The sequence below is a fragment of the Saccoglossus kowalevskii genome, chromosome 19 (assembly GCF_978046115.1).
Source record: "Saccoglossus kowalevskii chromosome 19, keSacKowa6.1, whole genome shotgun sequence".
In the NCBI taxonomy this organism is placed as follows: Eukaryota; Metazoa; Hemichordata; class Enteropneusta; family Harrimaniidae; genus Saccoglossus; species Saccoglossus kowalevskii.
Genome location: NC_140659.1, coordinates 31,388,841 through 31,414,831, shown reverse-complemented (window position 1 = coordinate 31,414,831; position 25,991 = coordinate 31,388,841). Strand labels below are relative to the sequence as shown.

The 25,991-nt window shown below is 33.1% G+C and overlaps 1 protein-coding gene across 1 annotated transcript in view; it reads right to left on the bottom strand.

The window, feature by feature from the left end:
- LOC146731473 (zinc finger MIZ domain-containing protein 1-like) overlaps positions 1–25,991 on the bottom strand; it is a 175,795-nt gene that overhangs the window by 102,884 nt on the left and 46,920 nt on the right. The window contains exon 2 of the mRNA XM_085493796.1: positions 25,047–25,133. The gene's annotated coding sequence lies outside the window, so the exon portion shown is untranslated. The remainder of the gene's footprint in view (positions 1–25,046; positions 25,134–25,991) is intronic.

Genomic DNA, 25,991 nt, shown 5'->3' with positions numbered 1-25,991 from the left:
TAAAATGCCATTACCTGCCTAATTTTGTATGCATCTTTCTACTCTCTCAATAATATGTATTCTAAAATGCCATTACCTGCCTAATTTTGTATGCATCTTTCTACTCTCTCAATAATATGTATCAGGCTAACAACATTAAACGAGCTAAGCACTTTCTCCCCTTTATGACCTCACAAGTATCAATCAGTCATCACTGTTTAATGCCGCCTTTTTATATACTTTTGGAAATGAGAATCGGCAAATGGATTTCAAGTTGATATCGAATTTGTGGATTTCATTTTCTTCAATAATGGTCGTCTTTGTACTGTCTGATTAGATGTAATAACAACTTCACACGTGATGTGAAAGCAAATTTGGATACCCGGTAGTAACTTTTATTATCACTCTAGTGTGTCTTTTTACTAAAAAACGTTAGACCATCAGTCTTCAAGATACTATGGGAAGACAATAGGAATTATAGGGTGTAACACTTCTCCTGTTTATTGTTCTTATTCACTATGCACTATATGGTAGCACACACTCTTTCACTTTGCACAAAAAAAAGTCTGGAAAGACAACAGTGACGTTCAATGTCCAGAACCAAACTTTCACACATTTTTAATATATTTTTTCTAGAATTTGGTTATTAATTTTTGACTAAAGAGACATTATTTCCCATTGTCAAACAAGTTTTTACTGAAAAAAAAACAAGTTGATTTTAGCTTTCAAAGCACAACAAAAGTTTTAAAACTTTGCGTACTCACAGTTTTTCAAGAATTATTCACATCGGTGGCCATTTTGAATTTTGAGAAGTTGGTTATTAATTTGATTAAAACTAGAGTTTGACTGAAGTATCAAGGTTACAGTCATATAGAATATCAACATGATTAAAAAATAATGTCAAAGAACTTTCATGAAAATCATGAAAACGCTCAATTCAAACAAACAAAGAGAATACAAAACTACATGTAGCGACAAACACCTCTGTAAATAATGTGGCGTTGAAATAAATTCTCAGAGGCTTTGTTCAGGCAGTAAACTTGGGATTCACAACAATTCACAGAAAATATCAGCAAAGTAACACATCTGATTTATCATTTGTTTATATTGTCTTCATTTGATCTATTTCAAATAGAGTTTCATCATTGTTTACACTGTTGCTTGGGTAACCATTGTGGTTGTGGTCATAAATATACAGGAACCCAAAACTTAATGCCAAGACTACTCGACTTTAATATTAATTTTTTTTACGCAAGTTAGGTTTCGTTTTCACGCTTTTTGGACAACAATTGATTTTTTTTTATTTTAAAATCCTTGCTAGACAGGACACACCCATCAAAAAAGATAGAGTTAGAATAGAAGGTTATTCTGATATTTTGAAAAAAAGACATACAAATTCAGCAAAAAAAGAATTGGCATGCTTAATATATATCTGCATCATTACTGAAATTACCTTAAAGATTACAGCATAGCATATTTTTTTTAATAAGTTCAATATTTTTAATGAGATTAATAAAACAGAAAATGAATAAAAAATATCTCAGATGTTCCTGATGATAAAAACAGTTCTTTTATGTGCCTAAGTCAAAGTTCAAGACAGCGGAAATAAGGAAAGACCCAACTATAGAAGCAAGATAAAGTCTGGTGGTGAACTCAGCACCTGTTTGCCACATAAGCAACAAGGTCAACACTTCAGGAACGTAGAATTTTCTAATACCACAAACTCTCAGTTTCTATACCCAATACTTCAATTTCACAATAAAGGGAAAACAGACAACAGAGGATTTCAAAATCATTATTTTCATAATAAAAAAAGACAATATTCTTGACTGGAAAACAGCTACCTTTTATCTTCTAAAAAAACGATAAAACAGAAAAAAACACACATCTAATTCAACAATACAGATACAAAATATTCCTATAACTAAAAGTTATTTAAATACCAACAGATAAGTACCCTGAAATGAAATAACCCCAAAACCTATAATTTGAACAGACTGAATGTCTGTAAGCAACATCTGAGTACTTTTCTGCAGGACATAATTAATAGTATGGTGGGACTCAATAAGTTTTTGAGTGAATCTAACAAGCCAGTCTTAAAAGCAATATTATTTTCTGAACAGTTAATGGTTGTATGCCGATCTTAATAGGTTGCCTACTCATAATGGAATTGTGTGTTTTGGCTGGAGACATGCTGTCTGACGACATCCCTTGTGTAAAATCTATGAAGACATGAACTCTGTTGTTATTATAGGCTTGACATACAGATCATTAAGGTTATCTCATTCCAGCAAAAAATCAAAATCAGATTAAAATTTTAATATTTTGAGAATTAAACTACTGATTTATGTATTTTTATGTGTTTTGGGGACAGGTTGTGTTTTATCCAGTAATAAAATATGACATACATATACCAACACATGAAAATTAACAAAAATATTAAATTTAAGAATTGCAACGAATAATACTAAAAAGTAAGTTGGTTTTCTCAAAAGAATCTTTGTCAGTGTACATATTATTTACTGAGGTTTATAGTGAAATATCACTTGCTGATATGGTACAGAAAAATGCCACGATATTAATGCTAAACATCATCATTTTATGCGTGATTGATCAGTTCACAGAAAAGAACAAATCATGCAGCAGTGACATTTTTATTGCAAGGATAAACAAGCAGCCTGTCGGCTGAGATAGCTCCGCTGTTAGCAATGCACATGGCAATTAAAGAACAGAAGATATCATTAGAAAATGAACAAATCTGAGAGAGGTCCACATGTAGTACCTATATGTATAATATATCAAAGCAATTGGACTTGCGGTTTTCAACAAGAAGTCGAAAATATCACTTTTTACCAAAAATTACAAAAATATTCATCAAAATTAGAGAATTAAAGATATCATTATGAAATGAACAAATCTGAGAGAGGTCCACATGTAGTACCTATATATGTAATATCAAAGCAATTGGACTTGCGGTTTTCAACAAGAAGTCGAAAATATCACTTTTTACCAAAAATTACAAAAATATTCACCGAAATTAGAGAATTAAAGATATCATTACAAAATGAACAAATCTGAGAGAGGTCCACATGTAGTACCTATATATGTAATATCAAAGCAATTGGACTTGCGGTTTTCAACAAGAAGTCGAAAATATCACTTTTTACCAAAAATTACAAAAATATTCACCAAAATTAGAGAATTAAAGATATCATTACAAAATGAACAAATCTGAGAGAGGTCCACATGTAGTACCTATATATGTAATATCAAAGCAATTGGACTTGCGGTTTTCAACAAGAAGTCGAAAATATCACTTTTTACCAAAAATTACAAAAATATTCATCAAAATTAGAGAATTAAAGATATCATTATGAAATGAACAAATCTGAGAGAGGTCCACATGTAGTACCTATATATGTAATATCAAAGCAATTGGACTTGCGGTTTTCAACAAGAAGTCGAAAATATCACTTTTTACTAAAAATGACAAAAATATTCACCAAAATTAGAGAATTGAAGATATCATCATGAAATGAACAAATCTGAGAGAGGTCTACCCAAGGTACATATACACCAAGTATCAAAGCATTCAGGCTTGTAGTTTTCAAGAAGAAGTCGAAAAAGTAAAACATTGACACGGACGACGACGACGGACGACGACGACGGACGACGACGGACAATCACTCATATGATAAGCTCCGCTCGACAAAGTCGACAGCGGAGCTAAAAAACGTAATCTGGATAACAATAATTACTTGAATTGTGCAACAACAACTGACTCGGTAATATTATTGATTGAAAGTTTATTTATAAAATATATTGATAGAAGCGAAATATTTCTGCTGTTTATCAATAGCAGTCAGAAGTTGTTACCGCAAATGTGTGTTCACCGATGAGATTAGACGTCGTGGCTTAATATTAAAAATGTCATAAGATTCGTTAGCATAGTTTTGGTTAAATTACAATTTCTCTGTTCATGGCACTCAGAGTTTGTCATGTGATAAAAAGTATATCACCTGATGTCCTTGTAACGTCGTCGTGGGCTGTATTACCCAATATACCGAGCCCATGACGTCACTCTTATCAACCACCTCTGCCAACAAGTGATAACGGGTGATAATTTCATACAATTTCAGATCAACATATTATGTTAAATGTGAATCAAAGAAAGCTTAGAAAGAACTCCCGTGTGCTGAGAGTATTGAAGACACATTAAAAATTAATTCAAAATTACTTGTACATGAGATATTGATAGAAAAGCTGAAAACTAATTATGTACATCAGGTAACTAATATGAACAGAACAGAACAAAAAAATTATGAATTATTATGCTAATTAGAGAATTAATATGAACAAATTTTAACCCAAAATTAATCAGGCCTGTCTATTGTCCTAGAGCATTTATGTACCAAATTTTATTCAAATGTGATGATCAGTAATTGAGATATCAGTGTTAATTAATTATGTTAATTAGGAGATTAATAAGCATAAATATTTACCAAAAACTAATTGGGTTTCTGCATCATCCTAGAAGATCTATGTAGCAAGTCTCATTGAAATGTGATGATTACTACTTGAAATATCAGAAGCTGAAAATTAATTAATTATGCAAATTAGGTAATTAATATGTACTCGTATTACCTTAAAAACTATCAGGTCTGTGCAGTGTCCTATGACATCTATGTACCAAGTGTCATTGAAATGTGATGATTACTACTTGAAATATCAAAAGCTGAAAATTAATTAATTATGCAAATTGGCTAATTAATATATACTGATATTAGCCTAAAACTATCAGGTCTGTGCAGTGTCCTATGATGTCTATGTACCAAATTTCATTGAAATGTGATGATTACTACTTGTAATATCAGAAGCTGAAAATTAATTAATTATGCAAATTAGGTAATTAATATGTACTCGTATTACCTTAAAAACTATCAGGTCTGTGCAGTGTCCTATGACATCTATGTACCAAGTGTCATTGAAATGTGATGATTACTACTTGAAATATCAAAAGCTGAAAATTAATTAATTATGCAAATTAGGTAATTAATATGTACTCATATTACCCTAAAAACTATCAGGTCTGTGCAGTGTCCTATGACATCTATGTACCAAGTGTCATTGAAATGTGATGATTACTACTTGAAATATCAAAAGCTGAAAATTAATTAATTATGCTAATTAGGTAATTAATATCTACTGATATTACCCAAAAAACTATCAGGTCTGTGCAGTGTCCTATCACATCTATGTACCAAATTTCATTGAAATGTGATGATTACTACTTGAAATATCAAAAGCTGAAATATAATTAAATATGCTAATTAGGTAATTAATATGTACTCGTATTACCCTAAAAACTATCAGGTCTGTGCAGTGTCCTATGACATCTATGTACCAAGTGTCATTGAAATATGATGATTACTACTTGAAATATCAAAAGCTGAAAATTAATTAATTATGCAAATTAGGTAATTAATATGTACTCATATTACCTTAAAAACTATCAGGTCTGTGCAGTGTCCTATGACATCTATGTACCAAGTTTCATTGAAATGTGATGATTACTACTTGAAATATCAAAAGCTGAAAATTAATTAATTATGCTAATTAGGTAATTAATATCTACTGATATTACCCAAAAAACTATCAGGTCTGTGCAGTGTCCTATCACATCTATGTACCAAATTTCATTGAAATGTGATGATTACTACTTGAAATATCAAAAGCTGAAATATAATTAAATATGCTAATTAGGTAATTAATATGTACTCATATTACCCTAAAAACTATCAGGTCTGTGCAGTGTCCTATGACATCTATGTACCAAGTGTCATTGAAATGTGATGATTACTACTTGAAATATCAAAAGCTGAAAATTAATTAATTATGCAAATTAGGTAATTAATATGTACTCATATTACCCAAAAAACTATCAGATCTGTGCAGTGTCCTATGACATCTATGTACCAAATTTCATTGAAATGTGACAATTACTACTTGAAATATCAAAAGCTGAAAATTAATTAATTATGCTAATTAGGTAATTAATATCTACTGATATTACCCTAAAAACTTTCAGGTTTGTGCAGTGTCCTATGACATCTATGTACCAAGTTTTATTGAAATGTGATGATTAGTACTTGAGATATCAGTGGAAAAGCCGAAAATTGATTAATCATTATGCACATTAGGTAATTAATATTGCACAGATTTTTACCCAAAACTAATCAAATCTGCGCATTAGTTTGGAGCATCTATGTGCCAAGTTTCATCAAAATCCAATGAGTGGTTCTTTAGATATCAGTGGAACAGTCATGAAACAGCCAAAAATCAGCTAATTATCATGCAAATTAGGTAATTAATATGCATGGATTTTTACCAAAACCTAATCAAATCTGCGCATTGGCCCAGAGCATCTATGCACCAAGTTTCATCAAAAACTGATGTATGGTTCTTGAGATATCAGTGGAACAGACGGACACACATACACACACACACACACATACACACATACAGACACACTAACTGCAAAGACTCCCTTTTTGTGCTTCGCACACGGGAGTCAAAAATGATAAGTTAAAAATCACAATAAACATCAATACCTCAAGTCCTTCTAAATTATACAACTTTCTGCTGTTTTACAATGAATATTAAAAACATTGTAAATATGATCACAAAACAATAACATAGCACAACTCTGAATGCTTGCCTCATGGCAACATTTTTTGTATGAGATTTGATAAAAGAGTAGTATTCACAATAATCATGATACAAACACAGAAATCCATCAGACACTTTGACTTAAAAACCTAGGATCCACCAGGTCTATATCACACTTTGCACTTTGACCTAAATCCCAGGATCCACCAGGTCAATGTCACACTTTGAACTAAAAACCCTGGATCTGACAGGTCAATGTCATACTTTGTACTTTGACCTTAGCCAAGGATCCAGCAGGTCAATGTCAGCCTTTGCACTATGAACTAAAATTCAGGATCCACCAGGTCAATGTCACACTTTCCACTATGACCTAAGAACCTAGGATCCAACAGTCAATGTCACACTTTCCACTATGACCTAAAAATCCAGGATTCACCAGGTCAATGTCACCCTTTGCACTATGACCTAAGAACCCAGGATCCACCAGGTTCATATCACAATTTCCACCTTGAGCTAAAAACCCAGGATCCACCAGGTCAATGTCACACTTTTCACTATGACCTAAGAACCCAGGATCCACCAGGTCAATGTCACACTTTTCACTTTGACCTAAAACCCAGGATCCACCAGGTCAATGTCACACTTTCCACTTTGACCTAAAACCCAGGACCCACCAGGTCAATGTCACACTTTTCACTATGACCTAAGAACCTAGGATCCAACAGTCAATGTCACACTTTCCACTATGACCTAAAAATCCAGGATTCACCAGGTCAATGTCACCCTTTGCACTATGACCTAAGAACCCAGGATCCACCAGGTTCATATCACAATTTCCACCTTGAGCTAAAAACCCAGGATCCACCAGGACAATGTCACACTTTTCACTATGACCTAAGAACCCAGGATCCACCAGGTCAATGTCACACTTTTCACTTTGACCTAAAACCCAGGATCCACCAGGTCAATGTCACACTTTCCACTTTGACCTAAAACCCAGGACCCACCAGGTCAATGTCACACTTTCCACTTTGACCTAAAACCCAGGATCCACCAGGTCAATGTCACACTTTTCACTTTGACCTAAAACCCAGGATCCACCAGGTCAATGTCACACTTTTCACTATGACCTAAGAACCCAGGATCCACCAGGTTCATATCACAATTTCCACCATGACCTAAAACCCAGAATCCACCAGGTCATATCACAATTTGCACTAAAACCAAGGGTCCATCGCCAGTTAACATATCAAATTTGATATACAGACAGCGTCTTTCCAGGTTTCAAATTGCTTTTCCAGTAAAAGATAAAACCTTAAAAGGTCTGAGTCGGTTGAAAAGAATAGTCTGAAAAGTATGATTCCCTATAGTCCCATGCTCTGATGAAAGTTAATGTTACCAAAGAAAGTGAGGTTGATGACATGCCACCAACTACTTTGAAATTGCCATGGTAACTGTTCAACCTCCATAAAGGCAGATTTAGATTAATATACATTTGATACAATGGTTATGCATGAAATTGTTTATTTAATTTAATTATACTTGTGGTATGTTGATTTAAATGTAAAAACTTCAAATCTATCATTCGTCATTTGTTCTGTGATTTGAAAAGTTAATTGGACCAATAATGTCTTCAATTAAAGGCAGTTCTATTTATAGTGGGCATGCTACTAAGTTTGTGTTGTTCAATTAGGAGTCACTGTAAAACCATTTATTTTCACAAAATAATTTCACTACTTTGATGTTTTGAGTATTTTCATTGAGGTTAAAGTTCATGAATTTGCCTCAGAAACAATAGTTTCTATTGTTATTTTACATGTTCACATGGTTGTAATTTAAGGATGTAGGTTTTCAGAAAATAAAATTCACACTAATTGTCTTCATAGAATAATTGCTTTAAACCACATATTTCATGAAAACTAATAACTCACACCAATTAAAAATGAATGAATGTTACATTAGATGAAAATTCATGTGGTCATGTGACTGCTAAGTAAATTCAGTGATGATTCAAATGAGTACTGTGTAAAAATTAAACGGGATACCAACATTTTTATTATTGAAAAATGTAGATTAAAACACAAGAAACATAATATTCCAACTTTTTTCCTTTTAAATGTCTGTTCTCAACAGAATATTGTGTTTGTTTTGACATTCAGTGAAACAAAAATTTATGAGGTACATGTATTGTTCATATATACTACAACTACTATTAATTTGATCTTTTTGATGTCAGAATTAATTTGCATATCAATAGAAGTGATGTTGCTACATTGATTTTTTAAATGGCCATGAAATCTTCTGTGACTAATATGTAGATGACTGGTAAGCATCCGAAGGTGTACAAATATATTATATTTAAAATACATGCAAAAATGCAAATTTACTAATCACAAAAATGCAGGCTAACCAGTGTTTCAAGAATAATAAGATTTCTATTCTATTCTATTCTATTCTATTCTATTCTATTCTATTCTATTCTATTCTATTCTATTCTATTCTATTCTATTCTATTCTATTCTATTCTATTCTATTCTATTCTATTCTATTCTATTCTATTCTATTCTATTCTATTCTATTCTATTCTATTCTATTCTATTCTATTCTATTCTATTCTATTCTATTCTATTCTATTCTATTCTATTCTATTCTATTCTATTCTATTCTATTCTATTCTATTCTATTCTATTCTATTCTATTCTATTCAAGTTCACCAGTATAGTACCAGGGAAAGGAAGACTAAAGACACCCCGTCTTACAAGGCAAGACTGGCAAGTCCTCCAGTAAAGTACCAGGGCAAGGAGGACTAAGGACATTCTGTCATACAAGGTAAGACTGACAAGTCAACCAGTAAAGTACCAGGGCAAGGAAGACTAAAGACATTCTGTCTTACAAGGCAAGACTGGCAAGTCCACCAGTAAACTACCAGAGCAAGGAAGACTAAAAACATTCTGTCTTACAAGGCAAGACTGGCAAGTCCACCAGTAAAGTACCAGGGAAAGGAAGACTAAAGATATTCTGTCTTACAAGGAAAGACTGGCAAGTCAACCAGTAAAGTACCAAGGAAAGGAAGACTAAAGACATTCTGTCTTACAAGGCAAGACTGACAAGTCCACCAGTAAAGTACCAGGGCAAGGAAGACTAAAAACATTCTGTCTTACAAGGCAAGACTGGCAAGTCCACCAGTAAAGTACCAGGGAAAGGAAGACTAAAGATATTCTGTCTTACAAGGAAAGACTGGCAAGTCAACCAGTAAAGTACCAGGGAAAGGAAGACTAAAGACATTCTGTCTTACAAGGCAAGACTGACAAGTCCACCAGTAAAGTACCAGGGCAAGGAAGACTAAAGACATTCTGTCTTAGAAGGCAAGACTGGCAAGTCCACCAGTAAAGTACCAGGGCAAGGAAGACTAAAGACATTCTGTCTTACAAGGCAAGACTGGCAAGTCCACCAGTAAAGTACCAGGGCAAGGAAGACTAAAAACATTCTGTCTTACAAGGCAAGACTGGCAAGTCCACCAGTAAAGTACCAGGGCAAGGAGGACTAAAGACATTCTGTCTTACAAGGCAAGACTGACAAGTCCATTAGTAAACTACCTGGGCAAGGAAGACTAGAGACAATTCTGTCATACAAGGCAAGACTGACAAGTCCACCAGTAAACTACCAGGGCAAAGATAACATAGGATGTTGATTGTACACTGCATTTTATGTATACAAAAAAATGTATTTGGTAATTTTTTTTTCTGAAATTAACATGCAATAATGTCTTTTAATTTTGAAATTGTCATTAAATTTATTATTTTTCCAACTAAAGAATGTAATTACATGTTTTTGAATGAACATGCCAACCAGAGACATGAATATCTGAGGACACAATCATGGAGATGTGTGCAATAATGGGTTAAACGTAGTCAAACCCATTATTCAAGCATACAAATTATCAATTAATTATGGTACTTGAAGACACTCAAGTAATACAATTAAGGATGGTCATGTCTAATACACATTTGAGACAAGATTTCACCTGCAATTCTTTTTGATTGGCTGTTTTAAATTACAAAAACAAAATGTGGGGTACTAAAATGTTTTTTTTTTTTAATTTTTCACATCAATTGTATTTTGTCCATTTTCAAATCTAAAATAGTAGCCAAAGTAGGGTTTTAACATAATAGGGAAATCATAAAGTTGTTGTTTCCATAGTTTGGTATCCAATATTTGTATCTGTGTGATCTATTTGATGGTACCCTTCACACAACAAAATATCAAGAATTTATCAAGAATTTTTACTAGTTATGTCCATTCACATAAATCATATTGCGGTATATATTATGTTCTGAAAGTCACTCAAAATAAATATTTTGTTTTGTGGGAATGGTAAACACAATCAGAGATAAATGTTAGTTCAGAATCATGTAATTCTAGCACTGTAACTCAGACATGATTGCATATATGGTGTATCCCAAGTAACACCATGGTTGATTAGAAATTCATATCATGTTTCCAGCTGAGTCATTGCACAGACAACAAGCAGTGTGCCATTTGAAGTAATTTTGACTTTACAAAGGTTTATGCAGGTTTATATAGGTTTATGCAGGTTTGTGTAGGTTTATGCAGGTTTATATAGGTTTATGCAGGTTTGTGTAGGTTTATGCAAGTTTGTGTAGGTTTATGCAGGTTTAAGCAAGTTTGTGTAGGTTTATGCAAGTTTGTGTAGGTTTATGCAGGTTTAAGCAAGTTTGTGTAGGTTTATGCAGGTTTGTGCAAGTTTGTGAAGATTAATGCAGGATATTAGGCCTTTGCAGATTTGTGTTGGTTTATGCGAGTTTATATAGGTTAATACAGGTTTGTGTAGGTTTTTACAGGTTGAAGTTGATTTATGCTGGTTTATATAGGTTAATACAGGTTTGTGTAGGTTTTTACAGGTTGAAGTTGATTTATGCTGGTTTATATAGGTTAATACAGGTTTGTGTAGGTTTTACAGGTTGAAGTTGATTTATGCTGGTTTATATAGGTTAATACAGGTTTGTGTAGGTTTTTACAGGTTGAAGTTGATTTATGCTGGTTTATATAGGTTAATACAGGTTTGTGTATGTTTGTACAGTGTTATGCATGTTTATATAGGTTCATGCAGGTTTGTGTAGGTTTTTACAGGTTGAAGTTGATTTATGCTGGTTTATATAGGTTAATACAGGTTTGTGTATGTTTGTACAGTGTTATGCATGTTTATATAGGTTCATGCAGGTTTGTGTAGGTTTTTACAGGTTGAAGTTGATTTATGCTGGTTTATATAGGTTAATACAGGTTTGTGTATGTTTGTACAGTGTTATGCAGGTTTATATAGGTTTATGCAGGTTGGTGTTGGTTTATGCAAGTTTATATAGGTTATTACAAGTTGTGTAGGTTTGTACAGGTTAATGTAGGTTTTTATATGTATGTTTTATGCAGGATTGTGGAGATTTATGCAGGATTGTTTATGTCAGTTAATGCAGGTTTATATATGTTTATGCAGGTTAATGCAAGTTAATGTAAGTTTATGTAGGTTAGTGTAGGTTTATGCACGTTTGTGCAAGTTTGTGTAGGTTAATGTAGGTTAGTGCATGTATATGCAGGTTTATATTGGTTTTTGTAGGTTTGTGTAGGTTCAGCATGTTTATATAGGTGTATGCAGATGAATATAAGTTTATGAAGGTTTATGCAAGTTTGTGTAAGTTTTAAGATTTAAGTTTGTACCATTTTCTGTCAATTATTTATATGTGATTTAGGTAAAGGGCAAGAAATAGATTGCTCCTAGGTTACTTGTGCATCCAAGACGAGCAATTGCAATTACATTCAAATTTATTTCTGGAAAGTTTGCTCACTTTGTGGGTGATTCTCATGAAATTAAAAGGAAATCCCATCATGCATTATTTTCATCCATATGTTCAATTTGTAGCCAAGATCACTAGTATCAGTTTCTCTCAATCCAGATATTGTTATGGTAATTCCCAAAACTCACAATAAATAATTACCCAACTATCAAACACTCTCTACAAACATTCTTTTTCCAATATGGTACACTTGCAAACCTACAATTTTGTTAAGCCATAAGTTATACAAAACCACAAAAATGGTTACAAAAAAGAAAAAAAGGCACAAAAGAGTGACTCAATTTCAACAAGGTTTGTAACATTTGAGTATGAACAAAAATAATTGCTGCTTTCTTCCATTAACCTGCCCTAATTTGATGAAATCACTTGTAAAATATTCATCACCATAAAATGTTATCTTTCAGACGATGTCATAGTGGGATTAAAGGACGTCCTGAAAACAATAAAATGAAAGGTGAAGTGAAAAAACAAATTATCCTTGCTGTTTAAATACTGAGCCATTAAATTCCTTATGTTCATGAGAGCCAACAAAATAGACAGAGGTGATAGGAACACAATGTGGCCAACAAACTTGACAATGAAATGAGTGAAGTCCACTAATTACTAAATCCACAAAGGTGTGGCAGAAGAAACATTAATTCCAACTCAAAGAAATATTAACACCTTATAATAATGGTACATGCTGGAATGAAAGGCATAAAAGAAATTCCAATGACCAAGAAACACACTCAAGATAAAGCCAGAAATGTGGTAAGCCAGTGGGAGCAATGTGAAAGTAATTATTCTACAGCGCTGGTCAAGAATCAATGCAAGATGTTTTCAGTTTACCGTGTTGACCTGTACCACTAGTAGTTCAACCCCACAGCATTACTGTGTGGACCTGTACCACTAGTAGTTCAACCTGATAACATTTTTAATACAGTTGATTCTTTTTATTTATAAAATCTAAAATATTTTTATACTAAATAAATACACAGCTTCGCCAGTCATGAAACTTCAAATTGCTGTAATACAATTTTACAATAAATTGCAATTTTACAAATAATAAATTGAAAACAAACATTATTGTAAAAATTTTAAATATTAGATACATTGTATTTTGCAACCAACCACCTATATTATTCAATTAATCATGACAAATGGATTACACTAGTATCTGAAGCAGAACTACCTCCACTGTTGTGGTTCCAGCAAAATCACTAACCAACTGCGCTGTAACAACCAGGGGTTTCATAAATGCATTTAATAGCAGGCCATCATCCTCTAATAACAAGTCAAAACAAATTAATAACAAGCAATCTGTCGGCTGAGATAGCTCCGCTGTTAGCAATGCACATTTCAATTAAAGAACTGAAGATATCATTCGAAAATGAACAATATGTAGACTTGCGTTTTCAACAAGAATTCAAAAATATCATGTTTCACCAAAAATGACAAAAATAATCATCAAAATTAGATAATTGAAGATATCATCACAAAATGAACAAATCTGAGAGAGGTCCACATGTAGTACCTATATACGTAATATAAAAGCAATCAGACTTGTGGTTTTTAACAAGAAGTCAAAAATATAACTTTTTACCAATAATTACAAAAATATTCACCAAAATTAGAGAATTAAAGATATTATTACAAAATGAACAAATCTGAGAGAGGTCCACATGTAGTACCTATATATGTAATATCAAAGCAATTGGACTTGCGGTTTTTAACAAGAAGTCGAAAATATCACTTTTTACCAAAAATGACAAAAATATTCACCAAAATTAGAGAATTGAAGATATCATCATGAAATGAACAAATCTGAGAGAGGTCTACACAGGGTACATATACACCAAGTATCAAAGCATTCAGACTTACAGTTTTCAAGAAGAAGTCGAAAAAGTAAAACACTGACACGGACGACGGATGACTGACAATGACGGACGACGATGGACAATCTTTTATATGATAAGCTCCGCTCGACAAAGTCGACAGCGGAGCTAAAAAGGCTCTCTGCAGTGCGAACCACTGCAGCGAGACAGACAGTCGGGGGCAGAGAGTAGACGGCCAATTTGGGCTTGTAGCAGGCCATATGGCCAGCGACCGGCTCTTAGCGAAACCCTTGAACAACCCTTTTCTGTCTGACAGATGTTCTGTCAATGAGAGCCACTATCATTTCAACAAGCCATGATGGGTGCAAATTTCTCCTCAATTTTATGAATTCTTCAGATCAGCAAAGTCCTGAAGTGGTCTTTCTACTAACTGAGTTAAACAGGTGATTGGGGAAGGAATGTAATAAGTTGCCAAGATTACACATGCATGGATCACATGTGTTGAGTACCATCTTATCGATTATATAACACAGGTATGTTGTAATGGTCATGCATGACATTATGTTAATATCATTGATTATTTCAAACAAAGACAACAAACATAACCTATGACATACCCTCAATGACAATGGTTGGTAACTAGTAGAGAGGGGATGCTATTGGATAGTGGGCGTGTGGTTTGAATCAGGTAACGCTATTACTTAAACGAAATCCTTCAGCTGTAATTCTACAAGACTGCCTCTCATTGGCTAACAGACATAACACTGCATTATCTAGCCAATCAGGTAACAGCTTATTTGCTTTCTGATTATGGTAACATGTTATGGAAATGGCCTAAATAAAGTTTAAATTTACATAAATCATTTGGCAATAATAGCTGATTATTGGCTACTTTACAAGTAATTTATGGAATATGAGCCAAATTCAACATTACTGAGCATGTTACTGTACATATGTGCAATGCATTATAGGAGTAAACTTTACATTGTACATAATGAAAAACTATTATACACTGGAAACTCACTCAATTATAAATAATTTTATGATTCATTTCAAAAATATCATATCATTGAAAATGACAGTCCTCAATCTTTTACAAGCTAAATACCAGATAATTCAAAAATGACATCAGATTCAAAATGGCTGAAAATCAGCCATTTTGAATCTGATCTATAAGGGAGTGATGTGCATGAGGAACTTATTATGTTCATTGAACATAATAAGTAAAACAATAAAAATGGCCGCCATTTGGCTATCTTGAATTGGATTATGAATACATATGCATATGTATGATATGATGTGTTTTGTTTTTAATGTAATCAGCCAAGACATGTCTAAAATACAGGTGTGGATGCACACATGAATAGACATGAAATTATCCATTTTGAAGACTACATTCGAACAGAGACTAAACATCATAAAGAAGATAATATATAATCACCCTATGTTACAGTTTTGTCACATCATTCAAAACTAAGTCCTTAAAATCTGTCTTTGGAGACTAGAGAGACAGGATTTGTTAATATAAGAAATGGCAGCATTATGTAGAAAAAAAGTTGTATGTGTCTTAGTAACAAAATAATAGATTACTTTTTTAACATTTACTTTACTTTGTCACACAACGGACAAAGATGAAAAAAGTATTTCTGTCAACACACAGGCCGCGTGTGCACACTCTCTTAAAGCTCCACTTAATAAAGCTGACACAATTAAACTAAAAGTAAAAAGAGTCTCTTGACAAATAAGCCAATAGTGCTATGTATTGTGAACAAGACGGCAACATAGGGTGTTAGTTTTTGTTCATGTAACTATTCAGTTTGCTATCTTAAAAAGCTTTCCATTTATAATCTGACCTCCACTTAAACTTAACTGGTTAGTTAAATTGACAAAAAAGCTATGTTAACATTCCCATGGTAGTAGCCTGCATTCAAAAGCAGTTTCGCTACTATATAGACTGGACTATTTTCATGAACACATATTTCTATGAATTTTTATGAATAATATAATAACATCATAGCAGTGAACATCATGATGGCTAATGTTCTTAGAGCAGGGAGTCACAGTGATTTTTATGAAGTCTATAGTCCCTGGAAGAGTTATACGTTCAATTAAGTGTTTAGAAATACTAAGTATGATCAACAGGTAGAATAACTGAGCTGTAGATACACATTTAAGATTCCAACAGTGTCAGTGAGTGGTCATACTTATTGAAATTCCAGTAGTGTGTGTAATCATGAAGCAATCATTCAATTTCATCCCTATAATTACTTGTATTAAAATTACAAGTGTGAACACCCCTATCTCATTAAGTTGGAAACCTAAAATCCTAGTCTTATTTACTGAACACAGTCATTGAATAAGGAGGGTCCTGACTAAACATTCATTATTTGTTCTGTGCAATCATGGCTTTTTATAAATTCACTATTGACCCAGAACAGAAATGTATACTGCTTTGAAAAGTAAAATAAGCAATTGATTCTGATCAGTAAACATAAACAGAATTGTAACAATGGTGAGAATTTTATGTATTTGAACTTCATATTAGAGGACATACTTTAGTTGATACTCAATACATTATTTGCTATTCAACAGTTACACTGGCATAGTGTAGTCAGCTCACCTTTGACACAGTTGTGCAGTCAAGTTTAAAATCTAATTTTGGCGATGAAAGTTTTGCATCTACAATGTCAGATTTTCTATACGATTTGGTATCTTTATTCAGTATGATTTAGTTTGTTTAGATTAGTATTAGTTATCCATGCTGTGATGCTGAGGGAAACTTTAGATTGTAAAGCACCTTTTCAGTTAAGAATAGTATAATTTGGTTGTTTCTACATTGATGTGGGCCTAGAGAGTACTACTTCTGTGCAAGCTGAAATTGTGTGCATGCTATCAAAGTGATATAAAAACATTTCGCTTTGCATTCATCAAAGAAGGATGTTCTAATTGCGAAATAAAGACAAACCAGTGTAACTGATAATTGGTATGCTATGGAGTACAATCTGCATGACATGTATATTAACTGGTAAGCTAGGTGGTCAAACCAGTGTAACTGATAATTGATATGCTATGGTGTACAATCTGTATTACAGGTATGTTAACTGGTAAGCTAGGTGGTCAAACCAGTGTAACTGATAATTGATATGCTATGGTGTACAATCTGTATTACAGGTATGTTAACTGGTAAGCTAGGTGGTCAAACCAGTGTAACTGATAATTGGTATGCTATGGAGTACAATCTGTATGACATGTATATTAACTGGTAAGCTAGGTGGTCAAACCAGTGTAACTGATAATTGATATGCTATGGTGTACAATCTGTATTACAGGTATGTTAACTGGTAAGCTAGGTGGTCAAACCAGTGTAACTGATAATTGGTATGCTATGGAGTACAATCTGTATGACATGTATGTTAACTGGTAAGCTAGGTGGTCAAACCAGTGTAACTGATAATTGTTATGCTATGGAGTACAATCTGTATGACATGTATGTTAACTGGTAAGCTAGGTGGTCAAACAAGTGTAACTGATAATTTGGTATGCTATGGAGTACAATCTGTATGACATGTATGTTAACTGGTAATCTAGGTGGTCAAGCCAGTGTAACTGATAATTGATATGCTATGGAGTACAATCTATATGACATGTATGTTAACTGGTAAGCTAGGTGGTCAAACAAGTGTAACTGATAATTGGTATGCTATGGAGTACAATCTGTATGACATGTATGTTAACTGGTAAGCTAGGTGGTCAAACAAGTGTAACTGATAATTTGATATGCTATGGAGTACAATCTGCATGACATGTATATCAACTGGTAAGCTAGGTGGTCAAGCCAGTGTAACTGATAATTGATATGCTATGGAGTACAATCTGTATGACATGTATGTTAACTGGTAAGCTAGGTGGTCAAACCAGTGTAACTCATAATTGGTATGCTATGGAGTACAATCTGTATGACATGTATGTTAACTGGTAAGCTAGGTGGTCAAACAAGTGTAACTGATAATTGTTATGCTATGGAGTACAATCTGTATGACATGTATGTTAACTGGTAAGCTAGGTGGTCAAACAAGTGTAACTGATAGTTTGTATGCTATGGAGTACAATCTGTATGACATGTATGTTAACTGGTAAGCTAGGTGGTCAAGCCAGTGTAACTGATAATTGATATGCTATGGAGTACAATCTATATGACATGTATGTTAACTGGTAAGCTAGGTGGTCAAACAAGTGTAACTGATAATTGTTATGCTATGGAGTACAATCTGTATGACATGTATGTTAACTGGTAAGCTAGGTGGTCAAACAAGTGTAACTGATAATTTGGTATGCTATGGAGTACAACTGCATGACATGTATATTAACTGGTAAGCTAGGTGGTCAAGCCAGTGTAACTGATAATTGATATGCTATGGAGTACAATCTGTATGACATGTATGTTAACTGGTAAGCTAGGTGGTCAAACCAGTGTAACTCATAATTGGTATGCTATGGAGTACAATCTGTATGACATGTATGTTAACTGGTAAGCTAGGTGGTCAAACCAGTGTAACTCATAATTGATATGCTATGGAGTACAATCTGCATGACATGTATATTAACTGGTAAGCTAGGTGGTCAAACCAATGTAACTGATAATTGATATGCTATGGTGTACAATCTGTATGACATGTATGTTAACTGGTAAGCTAGGTGGTCAAACAAGTGTAACTGATAATTGTTATGCTATGGAGTACAATCTGTATGACATGTATGTTAACTGGTAAGCTAGGTGGTCAAACAAGTGTAACTGATAATGTTGTATGCTATGGAGTACAATCTGTATGACATGTATGTTAACTGGTAAGCTAGGTGGTCAAGCCAGTGTAACTGATAATTGGTATGCTATGGAGTACAATCTGTATGACATGTATATTAACTGGTAAGCTAGGTGGTCAAACCAGTGTAACTGATAATTGGTATACTATGGAGTACAATCTGTATGACATGTATGTTAACTAGTAAGCTAGGTGGTCAAACCAGTGTAACTGATAATTGGTATGCTATGGAGTACAATCTGCATGACATGTATATTAACTGGTAAGCTAGGTGGTCAAACCAGTGTAACTGATAATTGTAATGCTATGGAGTACAATCTGTATGACATGTATGTTAACTGGTAAGCTAGGTGGTCAAACAAGTGTAACTGATAATTTGGTATGCTATGGAGTACAATCTGCATGACATGTATATTAACTGGTAAGCTAGGTGGTCAAGCCAGTGTAACTGATAATTGATATGCTATGGAGTACAATCTGTATGACATGTATGTTAACTGGTAAGCTAGGTGGTCAAACCAGTGTAACTCATAATTGGTATGCTATGGAGTACAATCTGTATGACATGTATGTTAACTGGTAAGCTAGGTGGTCAAACCAGTGTAACTCATAATTGATATGCTATGGAGTACAATCTGCATGACATGTATATTAACTGGTAAGCTAGGTGGTCAAACCAGTGTAACTGATAATTGATATGCTATGGTGTACAATCTGTATGACATGTATGTTAACTGGTAAGCTAGGTGGTCAAACAAGTGTAACTGATAATTGTTTTGCTATGGAGTACAATCTGTATGACATGTATATTAACTGGTAAGCTAGGTGGTCAAACAAGTGTAACTGATAATTTGGTATGCTATGGAGTATAATCTGTATGACATGTATGTTAACTGGTAAGCTAGGTGGTCAAGCCAGTGTAACTGATAATTGGTATGCTATGGAGTACAATCTGCATGACATGTATATTAACTGGTAAGCTAGGTGGTCAAACCAGTGTAACTGATAATTGATATGCTATAGAGTACAATCTGTATGACATGTATGTTAACTGGTAAGCTAGGTGGTCAAACCAGTGTAACTCATAATTGGTATGCTATGGAGTACAATCTGCATGACATGTATATTAACTGGTAAGCTAGGTGGTCAAACCAGTGTAACTGATAATTGATATGCTATGGAGTACAGTCTATATGAGATGTATGTTAACTGGTAAGCTAGGTGGTCAAGCCAGTGTAACTGATAATTGATATGCTATGGAGTACAGTCTGTATGACATGTATGTTAACTGGTAAGCTAGGTGGTCAAACCAGTGTAACTGATAATTGGTATGCTATGGAGTACAGTCTGTATGACATGCATGTTAACTGGTAAGCTAGGTGGTCAAAACCAGTGTTACTGATAATTGGTATGCTATGGAGTACAGTCTGTATGACATGTATGTTAACTGGTAAGCTAGGTGGTCAAAACCAGTGTTACTGATAATTGGTATGCTATGGAGTACAATCTGTATGACATGTATGTTAACTGGTAAGCTAGGTGGTCAAAACCAGTGTTACTGATAATTGGTATGTTATAGAGTACAATCTGGCTTTGGCCCTCCCATTGAGTCTGTAGCATACATAACCAGGGTATAGATCAACACTTTTTCTGGTGTTCAACCTGAGTAGGAGTTGAAATTGGCTCTACTCATACAACAGCCTCTGGGCTATCAGTGATCGGTATTATAAACAGTCATATTTTCTATTATAACCAATCAATCTTCTGCATTTGCTTGTGTTAAATATACAACTACTGCATGGATGGGGTGGGATGAGATAGATGTTACCATATCTTTTTACCCATTCAATATTTTTTCACTCACCCTGTAACAATATGACTGACCCCTAACTCATAATGAGACACTCCTAGATGTTAAAGGTCATTCTCATCAACTATTAATGTCACCAACACTTGTAATGTCTTGTTTACTTAATTGTCAGATAAGGTATCCACATGGAGGAAATCAACAATGACAAGTAGAACACTTCAATATATCTATAAACTTGAAGACAAGTTCGTTTTGACCTTTGACCAGAAGCACTCTAACAAAGTGAGGTATTAAAGTGATTATGATAAGAAAGAAGGTAATAAGGTTAATGTTATGTATTTATGAATTGTTTCCTTAATATGCCTACTAATTCCAACAGGATTACAGCAGTACCAATTTTAGAAATGTGCAATCAGTTATCCATTCAAATTGTATATCAACAAATTAACTTACAATTATTTGCTGTTAATTAACAAAAGCAACAACATGTATCTAATAAACTACTTACATTTTTAACCAGCCAGTACCTGGCATAAGTTCAAATAAGGACAAACATTTGAAGATATTATACTAGTATTTTATTTGAAAAGTAACTAGATAAATTTTTTTAAGTAAACTTTTTAGCTTATTGGTAAACTACTTAATATGTTTTAGTGAATGTTTTAGTTAACACACAGTCAGCCATTTTGAAAGAAATCCCTGAGAAAAAATTGATATAAATCGGTAACCCACCACCAGTGATGTCAATACCAAGTTTGAATACAATCATCCAGACAGATGGAAACCAAAACACAAGTACTTGTTTCAGACTACTTTTGACAAGGACTAAAAATATGTTAAAAGCCCTGAACTTGGACAGCTGGTAGACACCTGTGAGATATATTCTACTGGTAGCATCATATCTATACACACACTATTTACAATAGCTTTTCCATGAACAATATCAGTAACAATTCTGGATTTAGTGTAAGGTCAGTTGTCAAATATGTTAAACTACAAATAAACTCAAAGTAATTTTATAATCTCAATAAAACTTTCACTGCTACAAAATTCATGAATTCAAAAATTCTTAGTCTAGTATTTTTGTCTCTTACACAATCAAAGTAGTTTAAGTTATGTTCACAGACATACAGACAGCGCGATGACATATACAGCAGTTTAGGGCTCTACCAAAAAAACAAAATGTGCCAGTTTTTTACATTTCACTACTAAATAAAAAATGATTAGACATAGTAAATACTGCCGGTTTTTGATGGTTTATATTACCAAACAACTTAGTGCATTGTACGATGGTTTTATTCAACAAGCTTATTAACTGGAACCAAACAATTAATACGGTCATAAAAGTCTTGCGAACACCCAAGCACATGAGCAGGATAGCCTAAGTGGTAAGACATATTTGTGAGTGTTACTACTTGGCACTGTCAATGTTACAGCCCTTCTATGTTAATATTTAATCACATCAAGTAAACTGTTAGGAATTCCACAATATCTACTACAGGTATTTTATGCAGTCAACTTTCAAGTCTAAAAAATACATTCTCTACTTGAGTATTCACTTGTAGTAAATTTGCAATTAGAGATTATAATTGTACGTTATATTCTATGTAAATTCAAAAATATTATTTTTGGATTCAAGGTTTGTTAAATTGCTCAAATAAAGGTCAAACTGAGGTTGAAAAATTATAATCCCACAAAACATGAGGTCAAACACTTCAGGATAGTGCTGACAAAATTGTTTCACTCTTTTTCATATTTTTCATTGATGTTTCCTTTTTTTTAATTTTTTTATGTATTTTTTTTTCTAACCTATTTTTTGTTTGTACTTTCACTAATTATACATGATTTTCATCAAGAAATTTTTACAGTGATGATGTATATTTTAATACAGAAATCTGGCGCCCATTGCTGGAATAAAAAAGTAGAATATAAATAGTCTACATGACTGCAGACAGTTTATAATTGAGTGGCTGTCATCTTTTGTAGTGAGTGATATCAGAGTAATAAAGGTATCTGACAAGAATCATTGTATAACTCTTTAGAAACGTTGTAGACTTTAATATGGAGACTACATGAATCAATGGGGCACATAGGCATTTCATTAAACAAGCTAACACACATAAAAAGACAACGGTAACAACATAACAGGCATCACAATGATACATTTTAAAGCCGGAAGTCTGTAGAATAGTTCTTTCATTTCAAGGTTAGTTTTTGTTGTCAAGAAAAACACAAGATGTATTTACTCTCGAAATACAACTATTAAAAAGTCCACTTATCGGAAGAATTCATCACCAAAAAGACACTGACAATAACAACTGTTACAATTACTCCTCTCATCTGTCTCGATAACACTTGCATAAATAAAAGTTTCGGTCCAGTGAATAGATTTTTTTTACTGAAGATTCTTCTTGTCATTCTTAGTTTTGGCTACTGTAAATCCCTTTTTTTTTTTTTTTTACAAATTTCATGAGTCAAAAAATGTTTGTAGCACTGAACAGTTCATTCAATTTAGGCCATATTTTTTTCCTGCCAAATTTCAATGCAACAATTAACCTATTTTCATGTACTTTTCTATAATGTTTTTGATAATTTGTGACTGCATAGGTTACAGGCCTTAATACAAATTTTGGAAAAAAGATATGTGGTTTTTTTGTTTGTTTAAAAGGTGACAAAAGTTTAAGACACCAAGTCACAGTGATTTCATGAAATTTTGTCATCATCAATGCTGTTATAAAACTGATAGTAGTGAAAATTTCAGTTTATTATAAATTCTACGATCAATTCTCAATCACAATACAACTTACAATACTCTACTGTAAACACATAAATTATTCACTGGTTTTCAAGTGGTAATTGAAATCTGCTACTACAACCGTGTTATCATGTTAAATTACAATAAAACTGAATTTAAACTCAGTGAATCTGATCAAATATCAAAAAACTGAATTTAAACTCAGTGAATCTGATCAAATATCAAAAAACTGAATATTAATGCTTTTACAGTACTAAAGATGGCCCTTTTTATTTTTCAGTCTATTTATTCATCCATTAGTTTCATCAACAATGTATAAAAAGTAATTTTTTTAAATGAATAATGTCAGTAATTATCAACAGCTCCACTCTTATGAACTTTTGTTCATACAGCCATGCTTATTAACATGCTTACATAGACAAACATTACATTTTTGTTCCAAATTTTTATAGACATTTACAACATGACAAACAGGAAAACTAGAAAATAGAAACATGGGAAAACATGCAAATATATATATGAATTTTATTCCAATTATCATTGTCAGGTTTATAGGTAGGATCATAATAGTTATCTGGTGATGGAGCATTCCATTTTAATTAAAGGAGGTAGAGCCATAAAAAAAAAATAGACACATACATATTTTTTTATACTAACAAATTTAATTATTTTGGAGGAAGTAAAGTGAATTTAAACAATAACCAAACTATGAAAATATGTGTTAGATGCTTTCACTTCAGAAATCCTGTAGATCATGTGTGACAGACATTGAGAGCCATTCATCTTTATGTTTTTATTGTTCAATTTCTAGTTGTCTAGGGAGACTGTTAGACTACCTAGCTTTTGACATGGAAGCAAAACTTAGGAATCCAGAGTACAGACACATGTGTGTAGTGGTTAATACAGAGAGTAAGTGACTGTATGTGTGTAGTAACAGTAAATGTGACTATTGATAGTGTACTCACACTATATTGTAATAGTTGATATACTACAGAAGTCAACAACGACAAGCCAATACAGTTTGCACCCCTACCCCATTTAAACAAAAAACAGATACAGATTCATGTTCAAAGCACCTCAAGAAAAATAATTTTTATGGAATGATTTTTTTTTTAATTCTGTTCTGTAGCTGTTTTTAAATTAGGTTACATTTATTGACACAGACAGTATGACCTTAGAAATCAAAAACTAACATGGAATGATAAACATGACAGAAAAAGCCTATAATTATCTTTCCATTGCCTGGTCTTGCGAAAAATTCAACAACCAAGATATCCCACTGGTTCAGCCACTATATCATTATATTTACCGTAGTATTATTGTTACACTTACCCTATGAAACTGGTGGTCCAGGGCAACTCTTCGTAACTTCTAAATGCTCAGTGGGGTGTATTTCTCTTTTAGACTCAATATGTCAATCTGCATGACACAAAATAAAAGAATTTTTTAAATGTGTGTAAATTTGAGATGATTTGTCAACCAATTGGTTTGATAAAATCCACACACGTTGGAGTCTCAAAGCTGTGATGTTCTATAGTCTGGTTGAATGGTGTCAACTCAAGTAGCAACACAATTCAACATGGGTGATTCCATTATTCACCTAAAAAAGGGAGGTCCCTTCTACAGATGAGGCAGATCCCTGTCATTAGTAATCTTAAAGAAAGGGACTATTTTTATTTAGTAAGTCAACATTTTTTAATGAAGAAGCTTAGAAGTCAATGTTATTTTTTAGATGGCATGATATAAATCAACTGAAATATTAAGTAAATTTTGATATACTGTTTTAAGCTACAGTTACCACTACTACAACTGTAATTGTCTGCTAGGATGATTTCACAAGCTGAAATATTGCTAATGTCAAAAGTAATCAACATGTTTGAAAAATGAACTGAGCAATGAATTCAGAAAAACTTTATGAATGAACAAAACTTGTTGACTTGACAGAACAAAAGGTAACTAAAGGTAACTACTAAATGTAACTACTAAAGGTAACTAAAGGTAACTACTAAAGGTAACTACTAAAGGTAACTAAAGGTAACTAATATATACCAGAAACAGATTTGTTTTGGCCTAACTGTAAAGTGTACAATATATTCTATTCTATTCTATTCTATTCTATTCTATTCTAGTCTAGTCTAGTCTAGTCTAGTCTAGTCTAGTCTAGTCTAGTCTAGTCTAGTCTAGTCTAGTCTAGTCACTTTTACAGTTTACTGGTATTTTTTGCTAAAAAATCTACCATATTAATTATTCATAATATATATACCGGAATTCAAAATA